Genomic DNA, 15,964 nt, shown 5'->3' with positions numbered 1-15,964 from the left:
AAATAATGAAATATGAAAATCCAAATGTGCATAAGGTATGTTTTATATACTGTACAACAAAATCAGCCAATACAGAGTTCTCCATGGTTAAAGTAACCTGTTCAACAGAGGTTTGTCTATACAATTGACGTGGTATGATTCATTCCTGAGCATAGGCAAAGGAAATGATTGCTTTTTATCCTTAGCTTAAAACAGGACCAAAAAGGTGCAACCAAGCAGCCTCTGCTCTGTTGGATGTTCTCAGAGACATTGAGGCTTCCCAACCAGAAAATCATCCAAGTGAATATTGAGGCGTCCCAACCAGAAAATCATCCAAGTGAATATTCATTTATTTTGTGACTCCTGTACCCATCAAAATAAAAAGTACAGTAATTATGTTCACACTAATGGCCTTCATGGAATAAAGCAGAAAATGTAATAAGCTGGTACATTATTTCCCTTTTCGTGGCCACAGCTATATTCATAACAATGTGTTTGGTACAGTGGGTAAAGATTACTGGAAAAAGTAAGATATTCTCCCACTGACTGAATACTATAAAGGGCTGGATCAACATGACACTGCCAAGATACTAAATGAAGGTTGGGAAGCAAAGGATCTCAAGTTCAGTGCACTAATAGCCCTACAATCTGAGATGCCTTTCAAAATAACTGCTCAGTGAGTGATGGCTTATGAAAAAGTCTAATAAGGAGGTATTGTTGTCAGTATCAGATACTTACAATGGAAATCCTGTAGAGGTTGAGGTATGGAAATCCAGAAAGTGCAGCCAGGATGCCAGGAAAGCAGTCACCTTGGGGGAATAAAACATGACCAACAAGGATAAGAATAAGTATATCTTATAATGCATTGTAATGTACCAGAAGAAAGCCTTTCCAAAAATCTAATATTTGCCAGAGAAACATGTTGGTCATTTTTTAGCCCTCCAGTCATCAAATTATTGCTGCCTCTTCACTGCATATGAACTATGCAAAGCCACATTGTTTTCCTCTTCAACCCATATTTGCTCTGCTATGAGGTGCTATCCAAAATTTTTGGGACTGGTGCTGCCACTTGTTGAAAACCTTACCTTTGGAATAATGGTCACCATCACCCTCTAAGTACGAGAGTCACTCCAAAAGAAATTCACACTATTTTTGTAAAAATACAGTTTTCATTCTGCATGTGTGAAAGTTTTACAGTGTGTAGATACATCCTTCCCACTTGTTTTCAAACTGAGTTCAATCTGTTCCCTTGAGTGGTGCCATCACAGCATGTCTTAAAGATGGCTGCTACACTTCACGTTCGTTAGAAGTAACGTGCTGTCATAGAATTCCTGTGCTGTGAAAACGAGACTGTGGGAAACATCTGCAAGATGTTGAAAAAGGTGTGTGGAGATGCTACTGTCGATCACAGTGCAGTTAGTCAGTGGGCAAGCAGGTTACGTGATGAAAGCGGGCACGGCAATATTGAGGATTGTCCTCGCAGATCTTGTGCTGCAGAGAGTTAACGAATTGGTGATTGCTGACAGACGCATCACAGTGAACGAATTGTCATGTTACATTGGGATAGGGGAAGGAAGTGTATGCAGAATACTGAAAGTGTTGGCATTAAAAAAGGTTTGTGCCAGCTGGGTTCCCAGGATGTTGACAGTGGCTCACAAAGAAACAAGAAAAACGGTATGCAGTGAACTTTTGTAACAGTACGAGAATGGTGGAGATGAATTTCTTGGAAGAATGGTGACAGGTGATGAAACATGGCTCCATCATTTTCACCAGAGACGAATGGGCAATCAATGGAGTGGCATCATGCAAATTCACCCAAGAAAAAAAAATTCAAAACCACATGTTAGTTATGGCTACGGCGTTTTTCAATTCCGAAGGACTCTTGCTCGTGGACATCATGCCAAGTGGAACCACCATAAATTCTGATGCATATGTGACGACACTGAAGAAACTTGACTGAGTCGTGTTCGACCACATAGGCAAAAGCAGAATGTTTTGCTGTTGCACGATAATGCACGGCCACATGTCAGTCAAAACACCATGGAAGCGATCACAAAACTCAGATGGACAACACTGAAACACCCGCTTTACAGTGCTGACCTGGCTCCATGTGACTATCATCTATTTGGAAAACTGAAAGACCCTCTTCATGGAACAAGGTTTGAAGATGATGACTCCCTTGTGCACGCTGCCAAACAGTGGCTCCGCGTGTATATACTGGTCCCAGCATATGTGCCACTGGTCAAACGTTTTCTGCAAGTCCTGTTCTTTGAGGGTGTTTATCAGCGCCAGCGATGCTTCTTGAATTCTCTCTAGAGTGTCAAAAAACCGACGGCCTTTCAACTTGAGTTTCAGTTTTGGGACTAGCACGAAGTCACAAGGTGCCAAATCTGGTGTGTACGGTGGGTGGGGTACAACCGCCATCCCTCCCTCCCCCCTCCCCCCCCCCCCAAAAAAAAAGGCCCTGGTGAGCAAGGGCATGTTGTCATGATGCAGCAGCCAGTTCCCTTGACGTCAAAGTTCGGCACATCGTCGCCGCACGTTTTCAAGGAGCCGTCTCAAAAAGTCGCAGTTCTACATGGTATTCACTGTTTGGTCGGGTGGGATGAATTCTTTGTGCACAATTCCCTTGGTATCAAAGAAAATGATTATCATACTTTTCACTTTGCTCTCCACCTGTCTCTCTCTTTTGTGTCTTGGAGAGCCCGGGCTCTTCCACCGGGATGATTGTTGCTTTGTCTCTGGGTCATAACCCTAAATCCAGCTCTCGTCGCTGGTGATAACCCATGACAAGAAGGTTGGATCATCAGATGCGGTCTGAAGAAGGTCTATGCACACTTCAACACACTGTGCCTTCTGATCGGCAATAAAGATCCTTGGCACAAATTTTGTGGTGATACGATGCATGCCCAATTCATCAGTCAACATTCGTTGACATGTCCCATAATCAATACCCACTTCATCTGCAAGGTCTTGAATGGTTCGATGTCGATCTGCACAAACCAGTTGTTGAAGTTTGGCACCGGGCCTTCCAGTGTGAGCATCATCTTCAGCGTCTGTACGGCCAGCCCTGAACTGAGCATGCCACTCAAACACACGCGTACGGCTCATGCTCTGTCCCCCAAACACTTGTTGAATCATTGAAAGGGTCTCCGTAGCACTTTTCCCGAGATTCGCACAGAATTTGATACACACGCACTGTTCTGTTCGTGGATCAATCATAAAATCACCACACACCAAACACAGAGTATTGCAGAAATCGCTGTGGACACGCAACATGTCCTCCCAGCTGAATGCCACTCCGCACACTGACTCATCAGATATGCAACACTCGCCACCTAGTGGTACAAAGATCTACTACTCCTGCTTTCCAGATGGCAGCACCAGTCCCAAAAATTTTGGATTCCACCTCGTATATCTGCATGGTCTGCTCCCACTCGAAATATGTTAGCTGCTAAAATTCACATATCATCAGAGGTAGTCCCGCTTTTCCAATTCAGATATGGTTGACTCTTATCAATTACACAAAAAACAACAAGTGACTTGTGGACAAAATACAACAATGAAGAGGACCCTTAAATATACTACTAACATAAAACTTCATACTGTAACATAATCATTTTGGCTGCATGGATGGTCATGCTTACTCTTCACATGCTTCACAACAAAAAGCCATACTTCTTGCTCACAACATGATACATTGCCTGTTCCAAATGGAGCATACACATTTCTTGCAATTTTCAGAACAGCACCTTAGTTCACTTTCCGCTCCCTGAATGGATATATACAACTAAACATCTGGCAAAAAAATCTACTGCATGTTGATGCAGCGAGTTATCAATGCCAACAGAGAGGCAGCAGCAACCATTTGTAACACCAAAATATAGGGCTTGAGACATGCCCCTATGGTGGTGGGTAAATTAGGCTGCTTGTTGTCAGAATGAAGTAAATTAGCCCACCAGGATGTGGGCTGCAGTGGTGATGGTGCCTGGAGTCGAGCAGCAGACCGTCAGTAAAACCTACCTGGTTAAGAAAATGTTTTGTTTATGACAGTTACAGAGGCAGATTCATAGCTGGAGAGGAAGTCTGTGGCCTCTGAGATGTAGTTGGCCATTGCCACTGGAGCATGCCGGTGTCAACAGTTGTCCACCAGGAAGGAGACATATTCTGGTGTCATTGTAGCTGGTGGCGCATCGTTGACAACAGAAGGTAGCCCTGGATGCTTGGCTGCTCCCATAGCATACAACACACCAGATCAGGCAGAGCTAAACTCTGGCTTCCGGTATGACTGAAGACAAAAGCGTGCGCCCACATTTGGGCACCCTGGACAGTAACAATGTAGGCCCACATGGGCCAGTAGACAGCCCCGGTGTAGCTGAGCAGCTAGATGGTCAGGCTCAAACCCACTGCTCGCTGCTGTGAATCATTTTATTTGAAAGGAATTACAAGATTACACTACTAACTGTTGCAGAACAGAAGTGATGAGTGTCACCTATGTCACACAGGGATTGCCGGAAAAAAGTTCCTGTAAAATATTGATAAAAAGTGAAATTCGTTTCTTATTGTGGTTGCTCATCAGTGTTCCCAGGAGACGTTATGTTGAAGTCGTGTTGGGGTTCATCAGTTGCGTGTGCTGTCTGCCTAACACAGTTAAGACTTCAAAGTCAAAATGCTATACAAGTGAGTGCAATGCTTATTGTAAATTAAGTAAACAAATCAAAAATAATCTCAGAAGTGTGGGTACCTGTATCGCAGTGGAGGTGCCAGTACAGTGGGACAACAAATTAGATGTGCAAATAACTGACTTTTTTTTTAGTTAAGGGTCATCTGGTCAGGATTGGGAGGGTACCTCATACCTAATCAGGAACATGCTTTTTAAGCATTACAGGCTTTTGTAATCTGCACAACATGCAGATGCAAAGTAACTGAGTGCAAGACTCACAAAATAAGACGATTAATCAAGCAATCAAAGCTGCACAGCAAATCCTGCAAATTGTAATCTGCTCAAATAATGGACACCGCTAACTGCAAAATGCAAAACTTACTTATAACTCAGCAAATGTGCACCACAACACACAAGTCATCACCGAATACAAATGGTAGAGATGGTAAGAGAAAAGCTGTTGCCAACATCACAAGAGGCCCAGACGGCTTCCCCATGGCAAGTCCTGAAGCAGAGTCTGCTCTCCATGCAGCTCTCGACTTTATAAAAAATTCAACCTTGAGGGGCAGACCTCCAGCCACTGCCACAGTGACCAGCGAGAATTTTGCTTTCTTTTCCGGAATACAGGGGAACCCTGCACAAATTTCTCATTCTTGGCTCACTGAAAGCATTTTAATATGTAGAAGGTTGGTAATGATTCCTACCCAAGTTCCACTCGATCAAGCCCTTCACACCAAAACACAGTGCTGGACAAGATACACATGGTTGCATAACCAGATTTTGGAGGAAAGGCAACAAGCTTTTTCACGCTCTGCTAGCAGCACTGTTTCATCTTATTCTGTGATCTGTGTACAGAAAAGTGAATTCATAATGCATTGCTGTTCTCTGGGGGCTTGTCAGCAACTGCCTCCTTTCACCGTGCATTTGTGAGGGATCTCCTGAGGTTAAACCAGACCACTTCATACTCCCACTTCCCATCAGGACAAACTGAAACCTTTCTCCAGCGCTAGCAAGCCTTGTGCCTTCCTCAAATATAGCAATATGTGACTGCAATGTCACAAACATAAATGATTAAAGGAAGACTAAAGAAATTGTGAGTGAACAACAAGAGACAAGAAAAATTACAGATGAGTTACACAAAGTGGCGGCAATCAGTGTAATAAATAGTACAAGGCAGGAGGAGACATACCGAAAAAAGTTTCAGAAAGTATATAGTAGAATTATGAAACACATGAAACTGGTGTAATATTTTACAGTATTTATTATTTTACAAAATTATTCAGCTGTTATGCCATTGTGAAGTACTTGTTGATAGTGCAATAACCAAAAACTGGTTTCCTGAATAATAAATATTGTAGAGTATTACACCAGTGCCATGTGTTTTTTCATTCGTAATGTATGAAACGCTCTACAAAGGACCGACTTTTGCATAATAGAATTTGAAAATTTTGAATAGGTAAGAAACTATGTGATAATTGGCTCCGATGTTTGATACATTTTAAAATTGGTGGGGATCATATCATCATCTCTAACATTCAGAGTAGGTTAAACACCTGCTGTGGACTTCTCCTTGCATTACAGTCTTTGACTTAGAGTATCAGTGTTGCTCCTGCATGATTTCCAATACGTTATCACAGCAGTCTTTTGTTCTTCCTAGGAACCCATCAAAGAACTTATTTTTCCCTTCTGCCATCACTTCACCTGGCATCCATGTCCTAGTCCTGTACATTTCATTTTCGTTACTGTCATAATCATACCTTCCCCTCCAATTTTTCATCCGGTCCTATTATTTATTTTGATGTCTCTCTATCAAGCATTTCTCAATTGCATGATCTTAAGCTTTTGCAAGGAATCAGCTGTTTGTATTGCACTCAGGTCCCCAGCCAGGTGCAGTTATGTACATAATACGAATATAATAGAGGGAAACATTCCACGTGGGAAAAATATATCTAAAAACAAAGATGATGTGACTTACCGAATGAAAGCGGTGGCAGTTCGATAGACACACAAACATACACACAAAATTCAAGCTTCCGCAACAAACTGTTGCCTCATCAGGAAAGAGGGAAGGAGAGGGAAAGACGAAAGGATGTGGGTTTTAAGGGAGAGGGTAAGGAGTCATTCCAATCCCGGGAGCGGAAAGACTTACCTTGGGGGAAAAAAGGACGGGTATACACTCGCGCACATTCACACACATGTCCATCCACACATATACAGACACAAATATGTCTGCTTGTGTGTGTATATGTGTGGATGGATATGTGTGTGTGCGAGTGTATACCCATCCTTTTTTCCCCCAAGGTAAGTCTTTCCGCTCCCGGCATTGGAATGACTCCTTACCCTCTCCCTTAAAACCCACATCCTTCCGTCTTTCCCTCTCCTTCCCTCTTTCCTGATGGGGCAACAGTTTGTTGCGAAAGCTTGAATTTTGTGTGTATGTTTGTGTTAGTTTGTGTGTCTATCGACCTGCCAGCACTTTCGTTCGGTAAGTCACATCATCTTTGTTTTTAGATATATGTACATAATACGATATTTGAAAGCACACCTGGCCGCCATCTTCAGGTGACACCTGTAGAACGAGCGTCTCCACTACACCGTGCCTCCTATATACTTTTATTACTCTCGACACCTTCCCTCTCTGTCCGGTTGCATGCTGTGTCAGATGGCGAGGCTGGGGGATGTGACCACCGAATACTGGATGCAAACTCCTGTCCCTCAGTGCTTCTGCCACACCAGTCATGCGCAGAAGTCACTTTCGGCCAGTGTGCCTTCATTTGGCTGAGCTCTGGATCACATGCTTTACTGAGAGAGAATCTGTTGCCCACACACATTTCAATAGCCTCCTTTAGAACACAGCCCCAAAAAGACAGTCTGTCTTATCCTTCTGTTTGTTCATATTATATTGACCAGTTTATGGAACCTCGACCAGTTTATGGAACCTCGCATCATGCGTCCTGTGGACCAGTACTGGAGGCATGGAGATACAAATCAGTGTCTGTGGCTTTCCTGCACACAGTGACCCACAGTGCCATCTGCTTTGTGAACAAAACCAGCAGAATCTTGGCGCATTGTAACATTAAAAGCATTTCCAGTCCACCTCCAGAAATGCATGCACTACTAGGTGCGGTGAAAGTTGACTTGGAGTTCCATGAACTGGGTGTCTGCTGTATGCCATACAAATGCGGTAAAGCATTCTTTGGGCAGACAGTCCAAGAAAGGTGCAAGGAAGCCAGGACACATTAAATATTAAAAAAAAAAAAAAATCTGTGATTCCATAACATGGCACAGCCACATGGTTCTCAGTTAAATATGAACAAACAGAAGTAATAAGACAGACCTCCTCCCTTTTGGGACTATGTTCTAAAGGAATATTAAAATACCAGTGCCCAATGGCTTGATCAAGAGAGACAGTGGCTTCATTTCACTCTCAGTAAAGTGTGACGCCCAGCATTCAGCCAGCTTAAGTCCCAATGTCAGCCAAGAGTGACTTTCGTGCCCAATGGTGGCAGCAATAGCACTAATAAATCGGAGTTGACATGCAGCATTTGGCTGTCGCAACCCTCTGCTACCTACCCGACACTATGTGGGACCGAGTAGTGAGGGATGATAAGAGTGTAAAGGAGGTACGATGTAGTGAAGCCACTCACTCTACAGTATCAACTAAAGATGATGCTGAGGTATGCTGTCGAAACATTGTGTTGTGTGAATGACTCCACCCGGCTGAACACACAATAGTAGTAGAAACATATCTCAATTGTTTATTGGAATTCTCATTTTTTGAATGATTATCCTCTTGGAAAGCCCATGTCTCACCAGCATAAGTAAAAACTTGTATTACATACAGTATTTGTAATTTTTTGTTTCAGACTGATTGGAACCTTGGGTTTGAAAACTGTAGTTAATCAAAACCATTCCAGGCCAATTTCATTCTACTGTTGTCATTTATCCACATGTCTTCAGCTGCTCTAGTTATAAATTTGAAGATAGAATGGAGCTTCAAATTTTAGCATGGATTTAAAGGAAGCACTACAGCCAGTATGAAATCATCAGAATCAATTAGGAAATACTTTCCCCGTCTGCTCAGTTACAGTGCCTGAATACTTAATTATAATTACTGGCTACAAAATATAAGCAAACAAAGGGATTGCTAGTAACTCATTGGAGCATGTGAATATTGGAAAACACAGTATACAATAACATTGAGGTATGTTTGCCACTCCAGACAAAATACTTAACACTTCGAGGTCAAGCCACTTAGAAAAATTTCAGGCCCATAAAACCAGCCTTTTATGCCATTATTTGAAATATTACCGGCGTATGCATTTGATATATCTTAAAGGGTAATGCACACTAATAAAGACCAAACTTGCTGTTTATATGTCACATTTGTTTTAGTTCTGTGATTGATTACAAATTTTACATTAATGATGACAAAATGTAATTGACTCAGTTGTTATGAAATGGCAGAAGTCCGGAAACAATATTTTAAGAAATTTGTAGAAAACTATTTTTATCCTTAAATTACAAAATTTATGAAGTCCTAGGAATCTTCCTCCACTGATGTGCCACATTACATCTACATCCTCAAATCATCAGTTTTTATTCTCATTGTCTTCCAGTTTATTTTATTTTATCTCAGACTCGTGAGCTTTTCAAACTAAATTAAAATAAATAATAGGACAACAATAACATCTTGAGATAATGCGTTGACAGACACATATTACAAATGGTATTTCATAATTATTAAAGCATAATCATTGTTACAACATCTGTAGGTCTCATATATTTTTTATCTTCTTCAGCTGTTGTAGGCCAAGTGTAAAAAACAACATAAAAGCTTTTGTTCTTCTGTGGGATGTATCGTTAAAGTTTTTTGCATTATTTAACATAAGCTTGTTTACAGAACATTTCTCGCCTTGTGCTGGGGTGGTTGGCGGTTTGAGTTTTGTTAGGGCTTTAAAAGCCTGAAATAGTTTTGAGTCAATTCAAAGGTGAATGTTCTTTTTCCTAAAACCCCTTGGTTGAGACTGTCATACTCAAACATATTGTGTGTGCTGTGACACATTAAAGTTGGCTTTCGGTGACCTGTCTTTTTCCATTGTTTCTATACTCTGGACATTTGCATTTGAAAAGATCTGGCCACCAGTCTTTAAAGTTTCACAAGCTGCAATATGGTCGCAAATGGAACTGTGACCCGAAAACATAGATTAAATTTCTTTTGTTTCACGGCTATAGTCACAAACTTGTAGGTCCTCAGATTACCAGTTTCAGTCAGCTATGACCATCTTTAGATCTGTTTTATAAAAACATGTTCTAATACGTAGCTCCAGTATATTAGGATATGTTTTTAAAAAACAGATCTGAAGATGGTCATTGCTGACTGAAACCAATAGTCTGAGGACCTACAAGTTTGCCGGCCGGAGTGGCCGTGCGGTTCTGGGCGCTACAGTCTGGAACCGAGCGACCGCTACGGTCACAGGTTCGAATCCTGCCTCGGGCATGGATGTGTGTGATGTCCTTAGGTTAGTTAGGTTTAATTAGTTCTAAGTTCTAGGCGACTGATGACCTCAGAAGTTGAGTCGCATAGTGCTCAGAGCCATTTGAACCATTTGAACCTACAAGTTTGTGACCATAGATGTGAAACAAAAGAAATGTATTCTAGTCTTTAAAGTTCTTAACAATGTTACCATCAAGATAGTTTATAATGATTGTGTTCTTTTTATTTTATGTGTACAGGATAAGTTCAGTATATTCTTTGAACATGTAAACTCTAAAAATTTGTCATAAATTTCTTTTTATTACACCCAAACATCCTATCACATGGTAAGAAAGAGTGCCCTCAGGTAAGAAAATATTGAAATGTAACTCTCTCTCTCTCTCTCTCTCTCTCTCTCTCTCTCTCTCTCTCTCTCTCCCTCTCTCCCCCTCCCTCTCTCCTCCTCCTCCCCCCCCCCTCCCCCCAATATACCAAGCCCTACTAAAGCGATTAGGTGTTGGACTACTACGTTGTTACAATTTTGTTTTGGACAGCCATGAAAAATAATGTGCATCTCTTTAATAGCTTTCCAAAAACAGTTCCTGGAGGAAAGCATGTCAGAAACTCCAAATCTCATTTGCTCCCCATTTGGCTATTCATTCATGGTATACAAAGAATGAATAATTGCCAGTCTTGAGGTTGTAAAAACAGAAGGTAAAGACAGAGAGTTGCCGTAGGTAAAAGACTTCCTGTACTGGAAAGCAGGGAAGTGGTATATTCCGCATAAAATCCATGCATAAGCCTGTCACATCATCATTTTGGTTGCAGCCTCTATCTTCTTATAGAACTTTTCGGCCTTGCATATATGAACCACTTGCTCAGCAACAGTTGCCCTTTTATCTGACTTTCAAAGAGAACCACCTTAGGGGGAAAAAAGGACAGGCACACACTCGCACACACACACACACACACACACACACACATATACAGACACAAGCAGACACATTTAGAGACAGAGTTTGGGCAGAGATCACATGGTAACTGCCCAAACTCTTTGTCTTTAAATGTGTCTGCTTGTGTCTGTATATGTGTGGATGGATGTGTGTGTGTGTGTGTGTGTGTGTGTGTGTGCGCGAGTGTGTGCCTGTCCTTTTTTTCCCCCTAAGGTGGGTCTTTCCGCTCCCGGGATTGGAATGACTCCTTGCCCTCTCCCTTGAAACCCACATCCTTTCGTCTTTCCCTCTCCTTCCCTCTTTCCTGATGAGGCAACGGTTTGTTGGGAAAGCTTGAATTCTGTGTGTGTGTTTGTGTTTGTTTGTGTGTCTATCGACCTGCAGCGCTTTCGTTCGGTGAGTCGCATCATCTTTGTTTTTAGATATATTTTTCCCACGTGGAATGTTTCCCTCTATTATATTGATTTCAAAGAGAACTGTTTTTTAGTTTAGTTTTGAGCCTCTCACACTAACCACAAACATCTTCCTGAGGTTGACCAAAGCTGTAATTATAATTTTCATGGAAAAACTTGAATAAAATTCATATTTTTACATCCTCATCAGGATACCTCTAAATGTATGACCTCTACATTCAAACATTCCTTCAAATACTTAATGTCTCTATTTATATAGTGAGTAACTTTCACCTCAAACAATTCAGTGTGTTCCTTTATTAATAACATTACTTTTTACAGCTCTGATTCTGCTTCCCATGCTGTTACGCATTATATCTACTGGAGCTTTCCCTAAAACCAGCAGATCTCTTAATCTTCGAATCGCCTTGTCACTCTTCAGCCCATGAATACAAATAAATGCCTTCTTACATGCCAAAATTCTCTTTCTCTGAACCGGAACATGAATATATTTGAAGTTCTGTTCCCTGCTTTCCAGAATGTCTTTCCTTGGATGTCCACAACTTCAATAAATCTCTATAGATATCCATTTTTATACCCTTGGTCCTGAATTCCTTAAGAATTGCCATGATCTGGGCTCTGTCAATATCATCAGTAGCATCAAAGCATTGAAATTTACAGATACAACAGAAGATAGCAATATTTAGAATAAACAGAGGATGTTGTTATACATGTTTTACGAAATGTATCTTCAGTGTTCAGTTTTTAAATTTGTATTTACTTCCCGTTTTCAACTGTTGCAGTTGTGCAGAAATGGGTAGTCTGTGGTTAATGTAACTTCTCCTTCTAACCTGGCCTTCTTTATTATGTTTGGTTTGCATTTATCATCATGCCATATGCCTTTCCTCCTGTTCGATGAGGTTTAGGGATTGCAGCCAGATCATCTTGACTTCTAGCCACAATATTTCGGCTGGAAATCACTCACCTGAAGATGGCTGGATGACTGCCAGCCGAAATATCGTGGTAAGAAGTCAAGATGATCCAGCTGCAATCCCAAACTACATCAAACATTCAGTATGCCGGGAATGCCTTTCCTTCTGTTATCTTCTTCATTAAAGCCCATGCTCTCTCTTCTGAATAAACTACCATTACTGTTGAAAGATTAGACAACCACCAAACAAGATTATTCTTACAATGTGGTCCCAACAATGGGTGATGGACTCGGTGCTGGTAATATGTGATCGTTATTAATGGAAGGAAATAAACTGTAGTCTACTTATGATAAATTTTATACAAAGGTATTGAGAAGATGTATGAAAACATCATGTGAATCCTGGACTGGTGACATTCTCGTAACAACTAAGTATTTTGATGACTTTCTTGCCTTTAAAGACAGAAACTCATGACATTTTCATCTCCAGTGCATGTGTCAACAGAAAGAGAACATAAAAATATGGAAACTTCAGTTTGTGTGAAAATTGGACTCAGTACCTTCCCATAATGACTGTTTCAATAATAGCTCCAAAAAAAGTGAGAGATGAGTTATTGGCTGCTATATGGAAAAGATGAAAGCGTTTTGTCATTCAGAGACGTATAACGCGAATTCTTTACAGACAGATGGAAAAACTGGTAGAAGCTGACCTCGGGGAAGATCAGTTTGGATTCCGTAGAAATATTGGAACATGTGAGGCAATACTGACCCTACGACTTATCTTAGAAGCTAGATTAAGAAAAGGCAAACCTATGTTTCTAGCATTTGTAGACTTAGAGAAAGCTTTTGACAACATTGACTGGAATACCCTCTTTCAAATTCTAAAGGTGGCAGTAGTAAAATACAGGGAGCGAAAGGCTATTTATAATGTGTACAGAAACCAGATGGCGGTTATAAGAGTCGAGGGACATGAAAGGGAAGCAGTGGTTGGGAAGGGAGTGAGGCAGGGTTGTAGCCTCTCCCCAATGTTATTCAATCTCTATATTGAGCAAGCAATAAAGGAAACAAAAGAAAAATTCGGAGTAGGTATTAAAATCCATGAAGAAGAAATAAAAACTTTAAGGTTCGCCGATGACATTTTAATCCTGCCAGAGACAGCAAAGGACTTGGAAGAGCAGTTGAACGGAATGGACAGTGTCTTGAAAGGAGGATATAAGATGAACATCAACAAAAGCAAAACGAGAATAATGGACTGTAGTCAAATTAAATCAGGTGATGCTGCGGGAGTTAGATTAGGAAGTGAGACGCTTAAAGAAGTAGTAAAGGAGTTTTGCTATTTGGGGAGCAAAATAACTGATGATGGTCGAAGTAGAGAGGATATAAAATGTAGACTGGCAATGGCAAGGAAAGCGTTTCTGAAGAAGAGAAATTTGTTGACATCGAGTATAGCTTTAAGTATCAGGAAGTCCTTTCTGAGAGTATTTGTATGGAGTGTAGCCATGTATGGAAGTGAAACATGGACGATAAATTATTTGGACAAGAAGAAAATAGAAGCTTTCGAAATGTGGTGTTACAGAAGAATGCTGAAGATTAGGTGGGTAGATAACATAATTAATGAGGAGGTATTGAATAGAATTGGGGAGAAGAGGGATTTGTGGCACAACTTGACTAGAAGAAGGGATCAGTTGGTAGGACATGTTCTGAGGCATCAAGGGATCACCAATTTAGTATTGGAGGGCAGCGTGGAGGGTAAAAATCGTAGAGGGAGACCAAGAGATGAATACACTAAGCAGATTCAGAAGGATGTAGGCTGCTGTATGTACTGGGAGATGAAGCAGCTTGCACAGGATAGAGTAGCATGGAGAGCTGCGTCAAACCAGTGTCAGGACTGAAGACGACAACAACAACAACAACAACATGGGAAAGATGAAAGCATTTTGTCATCCAGAGACTATATTACAACCAGGCCAATATCAGCGTCTTCCTTTCGTGCTTGCTTTGCTAGTAGATTCTTTGGTCTTCAAATAAAGCTTGGAAACTCATGTTGGAGGCTCATTCATGATGAGATTCATTTGTACTAAAAAAAAATGAAGGTAAATAAAAAAAGTTTTAAATGGCTATTACAGCATCAGTATTTGTAGCAGCAATATTAGTAATGTAAGATCATAACAGACTGCAGCTTACCTGAATATGAATCTTCTTCAAACTGTACCGTCTCTGATATTTCTTCCTCTAGAGCTTTGAAAATTTCTTGCTCACTCAACAAATATCAATATTTGCAGTAGAATTGTAGCAAAAGGCAAAACCTAACGAATACACACACAAATCTCATAACATTGCATCCACACAGTGGTTCAGTCATGACAGCAGCTCTTTTGGACATGTCCAAAAAACAGACATCACACTATATAAACATATACAGCTTGACGGGCTTCAATATCATTTCAGTGCAGATGCACTCTCTCTCTCTCCTGAACTCTTGCAGGAATCCAGTGTGATGCGGCAAGCAGTGGGTACAATGGACAGGAGGTACTACGTAAGTAGTGTGTGACAGGTTGAGAATTTGGATTGGACATGAAGGATGCTCGGATAATTGAAGAACTGACACCACACGTATATAAAGATAATGTTGTGGTGTAAATAGTATAACTGTTCCCCACTCACATTCCGTTGACTCCTTTCTCCCCTCTGCCCCCACCCCCCACCCCCACCTCACCCTACTCTTTTTCACTTGTTCATCGTTCACCTGTTATTTTGGCCGTACACTTGTAATGTAGTAGTCTGTGTCAGCACTCACTTGTGTACTGTTTTGGTCTGTACATTCTTATACTTTTGAGTATGATTTGTTCATAGCTTCTTTGTGTTTTTCATATAGATACATAGTTGTAAAAGTTCTTGTATCTTTGGATTAACAATCTTTGTACCACTGTCAACTATTATTGCTGTTGTGTGGACTATCTGTTTAGTCTTAAGTTATCTGAGGATGGCCTAAAAAGCCTAAAGCTGGTTCACAACAAACTGCAAAATAAATATCATTGTGGAACATCAGTACAGTGTATTTCAGTCTTCAACATGTCTGTGTTCCTCCTAGCACTGACGGAATATTCAGCAAACAGTTTTCAATATGTCTATGTCGCAACAAAATATTCAGTAAACAGGTTTTTAAACTCAAAACAGCCCATAATAAAGGGGATTCATAGTTAAAGTGAATAAAGTCTAATTTTGGGTATTTTTTGGTAGAACCGATCATTGTATGGTAAAAAAAAGTGTTCTTTTCCATTTTAGTATCAAACAAAATCCATAGTTACATTTCATTCACCAAATGGCCTTTCCCCTCAGAAGTACAGTCAATCTTTTTCTGAGCTATAGTGAACAAATTCCACAATAGTAACATTTTATGACGCCAATTTATGGTGCATCGTTTTGGTTCAAATGTTTTGTAAATGAACACTGACAAGGATATCATGAGGAGGGCCCCAGGGAAATGTGATAGGACCGCTGTTATTTTTTACATACATAAATGATCTGGTGGGCAGGGTGGACAACAATCTGCAGTTGCTTGTTGATGCT

The 15,964-nt window shown here is 40.7% G+C and overlaps 1 protein-coding gene across 2 annotated transcripts in view; it reads left to right on the top strand.

Annotated features, from left to right (window-relative positions):
* The window catches only part of LOC126253632 (CDK2-associated and cullin domain-containing protein 1-like), a 64,049-nt gene that overhangs the window by 29,402 nt on the left and 18,683 nt on the right, over positions 1 to 15,964 (top strand). The window contains exon 6 of one of the 2 annotated variants that reach the window (XR_007546008.1): positions 8,509 to 8,846. The exons of the other annotated variant lie outside the window; for it this stretch is intronic. The gene's annotated coding sequence lies outside the window, so the exon portion shown is untranslated. The remainder of the gene's footprint in view (positions 1 to 8,508; positions 8,847 to 15,964) is intronic. 2 annotated transcript variants of the gene reach the window in all.

The sequence above is a fragment of the Schistocerca nitens genome, chromosome 4 (assembly GCF_023898315.1).
Source record: "Schistocerca nitens isolate TAMUIC-IGC-003100 chromosome 4, iqSchNite1.1, whole genome shotgun sequence".
Lineage (NCBI taxonomy): Eukaryota > Metazoa > Arthropoda > Insecta > Orthoptera > Acrididae > Schistocerca > Schistocerca nitens.
The sequence above is the reverse complement of the archived record's forward strand: the minus strand, read 5'-3'. Positions and strand labels throughout refer to the sequence as shown.